Here is a 6,866-nt window from a genome sequence, read left to right as displayed (position 1 = left end):
GGAATTGTATTTTGTTTAGGAAAATGTTTACATGCTTTACTACCTTACCTAATTGCAGTATTATATAACTACAATTTTTGTCGTTACAAGTTTAGAATTTTATTTTGTTTAAAAACATGTTTACATGCTTTACTGCCTACCCTAATTGCAGTATTATATCACTACAATTTTCATTGTTACAATTTTAGGATTTATTATGTTTAGAAACATGTTTACATGCTTTACTGCCTTACCTAATTGCAGAATTATATAACTACAATTTTTGTCGTTACAAGTTTAGAATTGTTTTTTGTTTAAAAAAATGTTTACATGCTTTACTGCCTACCCTAATTGCAGTATTATATCACTAAAATGTTTGTCATTACAAGTTTGGAATTTTCTTTAGAAAAATGTTTACATGCTTTACTGCCTTACCTATTTGCAGTATTATATAACTACATTTGGTGTCCTTACAAGTTTAGAATAGTACTCTGTTTACAAAAATGTTTACAGGCTTTACTACCTTACCTAATTGCAGTATTATATAACTACAATTTTTGTCCTTACAAAACAACTTGCCTACTGCTAAATCTGTTTACAAACATTGCACAACGTTTCTTACAAAAAGGAACTTTGCATATTTTGCACACATCAACGTTTTTTACAAAGCTACTATTGCCACGAAATGTATAACACACAAAAATATTTGCTGTGAACATAAAATGATTTATTTTATACAATAATGATATCTCTCATTTATTATCAAATGTAAATATGCAAACTATTCATTATACTTTTCTTTTTACAAAACACTCAAATATAGGGAGACCAATTGGCATGGCCAATGCTTGTATAGCAGAGACTTTTCCCAAAAGGCATTAGAGCACTTTACAATAGAGCAGGGAGTGAATTCTGGTTACAAATATCTTCAAAGCAACCTATTAGGACCAGCAAAACAAGGAACAAACAGTTCATACATCAGGTACATTACAGGACAAGAAGTAGTTACTAAACCATCATAGTAAATCAGCAGTAAGTAACCACGAGTGCGGCGAGTGCACATATTTCTTAACAGGAAAGGCAGGTCAACTCAACAAGCGAGTAACAAGTCCCACTTTAATCAAAGGGACTTTCAAATAGGAGGATTTCCAGTTCTCTTTTGAATGTGAGCAAACAAGATAATGTGCGAAGGGTTGGTGGGAGAGAGTTCCAAAGCTTTGTCCCACCACCTCACATAGTGTTCTTGCCTCAAAAGTCAGTAGTTCGAACAGGAGGAACTCGGGTATTCCCTGATCCTAGTTGAGCGCCACAGATTTTCTGTTTTTCATCCAGATGGAAGTGGGTGGAGTTATGGAGTACATTCAGAGTAATGCATGCAGTCTTCAATTGGGCTCTTGCATCAGTGGGGAGCCGTTGCAGGGATCAATGAGAGGCATGAAAACAAGGGGCCTGCATCTATGATTTTTGCCTCTCAGTTCTGTTAAGCACACACAACTCTGCTTGATTGAACTATTTTCTAATTTTCTTTTGATCATGCTTCAGTTTTCCAGCTACTTGTCTCGCTGCCCATTTTTTGCGCTTGTGTTCAGCTCATGTAAGACTTAGGATTTCCCTGGGCAGTTGTTAAATCGTGGGAGGTTGAATGATTCCTATTCTTCGTTTTTAGGTCTCGACTATTATATCCCGCAGGGATTAATAGGCGAGTGTATAGTAGTTGAAACAAACTCTTGACCATGCACGGATTACGTGCAGTTCATGTGATGCACTCGTGTGAGATGCACGTGCACCTCAAACCCATCAGCCTCGCACCAAACACCATCTGGCTCGTATCCGACTTCAGAGGAATCCGCTCTCAAGCCTCTCCTGCCCCCCGACCCATCAGCCTCGCACCAGACTTCAATGGAATACCTCCCAAGCTGCTCCCCCGCCCCCGCCATTCAGACTTCCCCGCCATCGTCCGATCCAGTTTAACGGCCACGCGGGATATTAGTTTCACTTTCAGGGCCGTGTCATGCTTGTTGTCGCTGTGTTGCCTCCCCAAGTGGTACAGACCGGTGCACTCCGGTCTGTGAACGCGCTTCCGAGAAACAGTGAACAGCTTGTGCGCGCATTAATTATAGTTGAGTGCTCCTCTCAGGAAGACGTGGTGCGCGTGCTCAACTATAATTAACGTGCGCACAAGCTGTTCACTGTCTCGCCAGCGAGACTTATTGTCAGCGTGATGCCTCCCAAGGGAGGCAGACCGGGACACGCGCAGATTCTGGTGTGTGAACGCGCTCCTCTCCGGAAGACGTGCTGCGCGTGAATTACAGTTAAGTGGTCCTCTCCGGGAGACTTGCTATCATTTAGCGCCATGGGGCGCCTGTCGGCATGCTTGTCATAATTACTTTCTTTGTTCTTCTCGGGAGCAGGCGTCTTAATGGCGCCACACATTCATTAGGCATAAAAGCTGCTTGTTGTGTTTGCTGTTCTTTTCACCTGCTCCGTATTGTTGTTTTAAAATGGAAAGCAAATAAAATGCCCTACAGACTAAAGCTGTTGCTTGTTATTCCACTTACCTGCGTTACAGATCTCTTTTTCACACTCACCTAGTTTCGGCTGACCATCCGTCACTCCGCATTAATTAGGACTACTCACTGTCCTCCTTCCTTCTTCATAACCCTGAGCCATAGTCCTACGTCACTGTCTCTAGCCACCCAGGGTTTCACATGCCAGCTAGTTGTCTTTCCTTTTGTTAGTATATTGATGGCAAAGAGGAAACTACTCCTATATCTCGGAGCATGAACACCTATAAAGACACTCCTCTAATCTAATGCAACAAATAAAAACTCCCTGATGCTCCCGCTGATTTTGCCTCAGCCAAGCTGCACACCTGACAGCAAACAGAGGTGAGTATACCAGATGCACGTTGAGTGAGTGATTTTACAGTTTTGTAGTGGCCATATGGGTGCGTGTTGTTACTCCAATAAACTAACAAATGCTACAAAGCACTGATGATTAAATACTGTGTTAAGTTGTGGAAGCACGTTATCTGACCACACTGCTCTCTATAGAAAATTACGTATTTCTATGTTTTCTCACTCTGTATCAAGCGCTGCTAGCCAGTGAAGTCGAGTTACGCAGTTCGCTAGTAAAAAGCACTGTTTGTTTTCACTTTTCCCTTCATGTATTTTCTGAGACTTCATTTTAACTGGACTGCAATCGTTGATATTTGAAGCATATGATTGACGTCGTCAGTGGCATGAAAGCGAAATGAATGCATGCATTTGCAGATGTGGTGGCGCGACAAACGTACTCTTTTGCTAACAAGAACTGGTGTTTTTATTTTTCTGAATGAGGTTTGGGCTGCCAGGGAAGGAATATGTGACATTTTTCCACATGCATTTACAACGCGGTTGTTATAACAACCGCGCTGTAACCACGCATACCATTACCCCGCAAGTCATCACAACGACTTGCTGAGTAATGGTATGGTGGTTACAACTCAGTCGTTGTAACAGCTGCGTTGTAATTACATGCATTGCAAAAGATTTTTGGTAACTGCTGTTTACCTGCAGGGAAGTAATCATTTACTATGACTATATCAATCAAAGGAGTGAGGGTGCCCTCTTCACCTCCCCCGGGAAGATGATTTGTTTAAAACACTGATGGCAGAGTTTACTTTCTTGACAGTGGCAGCACTTTCAACTTTCCAGCACCTTTTTTTTAAAACTAGCAAATGCGATTGATGTGCCCAAAATGATGCTCCCTCTTTCCCGGCCCCACAAAATGCTTTCTGTGGCCATTGAGATTGAAAGTGCCCGTACTATGCGCTCTCGTATGGCTACTTCACCAAGACACTAAGGCCTTGGTCACAGAGGGAGTTCAGGGCAGTACAGGTGCAGGGAGGGAAAAAGGACGAGGGGTTTACATTACAGAACCTCCAGGGACGTGTCCTACACTCTGTACTGTAAATGCCCCATCTGCCCTTCTGAGGCACAGTCCCCTTAATGAAATCTCATGCAAATGTTCAGATATGTTGTTTATTACTTTTGCAAATGGTGACAGTTGCTGGCAGGGCCAGTACTCATTATTGTTGAATGATTGATTAGTATGCATTAAGTTTGGCATTTAGATTGGCATATATTCCTTCCCTATAGTAAAACTTAAATAAATGCTGTCACTCGCTACCTAATTTGAGGCATCTTTTTCAAACATTTAATGTTGAGTTAGTATTGTCAATGTGGTTTTAAAACTACAATGAAGATGTAACAAAGTAAGAATATCGGTCCAAGGTGTGTTACTGGATAGTGTAGGTGCAAAGCTGGCTCAGTGAAGAGGGGTTAAACTTCAATAACTTACGGGATACCAGTGAGTTTTTTTAAACCTACAAAGCCCACTTGATGCTCAACAAAATTAATCCATATAAAGCTAACTGTATTCTTTTAGCAAATGGAAGTGCGAGCCCAAGATAGCGGGCCATAGTATTCCAGGTGATCATTAATGTGTTGGTCCATTGGCAAAAAGGTTAGGTGCTCACTACTGAAGGTGTAATCTGCATGTAACAGGTATCCATGTTATGATCTGCATCCTATTATAACCTGGTAAGGGTTTGCAGCCATTATCCCGCGGACTTTCAGGCCGCATACCATTTTCCCGCAAGGTCATTGACCTCGCATACCATCATCCCGTATTTTTTCAAAACGCATGTGCATTTATCACGCATGCCTTTACAACGAATTACGTTGTAAAGGCATGTATGGTAAATGCATTTGCGTTGAGAAAACCACGATGAAGAGAGAGGTAAGTGGGTTTGGGTTAATTTTTTCTTCGTGCTGGGTTAGTGATTGTGTAGTGTAGAATTGTGTTAGTGTATTGTAGAGTTGTGGTGGTTGTTTAGTGTAGGGTCGTGCTGGGGGAAGTGTTATAAAGGTTTAGGGTAGTGTTGTAGTGTTTGTGTAGTGTAGGGTCATGCTGGGGCTAGTGTGTTAGGGTTTAGGGTAGTGTTGTAGTGTTTGCGTAGTGTAGGGTCATGCTGGGGTAGTGTTTTAGGGTTTAGGGTAGTGTTGTCGTTTTTGCGTAGTGTAGGGCCATGCTAGGGGTAGTGTTTTAGGGTTTAGGGTAGTGTTGTAGTGTTTGCGTAGTTTAGGGTCATGCTGGGGGTAGTGTGTTAGGGTTTAGGGTAGTGTTGTAGTGTTTGCGTAGTGTAGGGTCATGCTGGGGGTATTGTTTTAGGGTGTAGGGTAGTGTTATAGTGTTTGCGTAGTGTAGGGTTATGCTGGGGGTAGTGTTTTAGGGTTTAGGGTAGTGTTGTAGAGTTTGCGTAGTGTAGGGTCATGCTGGGGGTAGTGTTTTAGGGTTTAGGGTAGTGTTGTATTGTTTGCGTAGTGTAGGGTCATGCTGGGGGTAGGGTTTTAGGGTTTAGGGTAGTGTTGTAGTGTTTGTGTAGTGTAGGGTCATGCTGGGGGTAGTGTTTTAGGGTTTAGGGTAGTGTTGTAGTGTTTGCGTAGTGTAGGGTCATGCTGGGGATAGTGTTTAAGGGTTTAGGGTAGTGTTGTAGTGTTTGTGTAGTGTAGGATCATGCTGGGGTAGGATTTTAGGGTTAAGAGTAGTGTTGTAGTGTAGGGTCATGCAGGGGTAGTGTTGTAGGGTTTAGGGTAGTGTTGTAGTGTTTGTGTAGTGTAGGGTCATGCTAGGGGTAGTGCTTTAGGGTTTAGGGTAGTGTTGTAGTGTTTGTGTAGTGTAGGGTCATGCTGGGGTGTAGTGTTTTAGGGTTTAGGGTTGTGTTGTAGTGTTTGTGTAGTGTAGGGTCATGCTGGGGGTAGTGTATTAAGGTAGTGTTGTAGTGTTTGTTTAGGGAAGTAAAGTGCTTTATGGTAGTGTTGGGGGTCGTGCTGGGTAGTGTAAATGTTGGAAAAGGACTGTGTGTCAAGGGTGGGTGGTGTAGGGGTACTACATTAGAGTGTAGTGTAGGGTAGGGTACTCTTACTTACCTTTAGAACTTTTACAACGAGTATATCTTTAACATGCATGCCTTTTCGTTGTAATGGCATGCGTGCTAAAGGCAGATTCGTTTGAAACGTTTTCGTTCTCTTATTTTGCGGACTAATAGTACTTGCGGTATTATATTTGCGGGATGATGGTATGCGGGATGTTTGTCTGCGGTCTGACATCATATATTCCTGGTAAGACACGGGTTGGAATCCTGTCACAACTGACTCAATTGGTCATCTTTATGAAGTCAATAGTATTGGTACTCTGCAGTTTTGTGGTAAGAGCATCTTTTCCTAAAGCAGAAAAAGTCAATTCATTTTTGATCAGCATGGTTTAATTGGCTATTTTTATTGTTATTGATTGTATTAAGTCTATGGCTGCATGGATGAATACTTATAAGGTCCAAAAGGCGAGACCGATTGCATAGCAAATGCTTTTTGTCATGTTGTATTGGATTTTGTCACCGGCCTTTGTGTAGCGCTACTGGCATGATTATAAAGTGCCTTGAAACAATTAATTTACTATGGAAGAAACTGGAGTGCATTTGTGTAACAAAGACATTCTTCGGTGGTTTAGCCTAGTCTTAATGCTTGTCCTTTGCTGCTGCCAATTCATCACATTTAACAAAGAATGGAGAATGTTTGAGCTTTTAATGCTTTCTAAGTATAGTTTCAAGAGTCTTTGTGATAAAATAGCAAGACATTGTTTTTTGTTTTATCAGACTTTAATGTTCTCTATCCTCATTTAAGCCTTTTTGTGATTTGTGTGGGCTGCTTTGTTTTGTATTTCTTATGGTAGGGTTTGCGCTTGTTTTGGACTTCTTTTCAAGGGGGAGTGTGCACAGGAGTGCTTTGGATTTCACACCTGGCAGCACGAATGGCGAGGTGAGACGCATTCCTGGTGCCTGTGCCTTT

This window comes from Lissotriton helveticus, chromosome 9 (genome assembly GCF_964261635.1).
Source record: "Lissotriton helveticus chromosome 9, aLisHel1.1, whole genome shotgun sequence".
NCBI classification, from domain to species: Eukaryota; Metazoa; Chordata; class Amphibia; order Caudata; family Salamandridae; genus Lissotriton; species Lissotriton helveticus.
Note: the sequence above shows the minus strand (reverse complement) of the source record.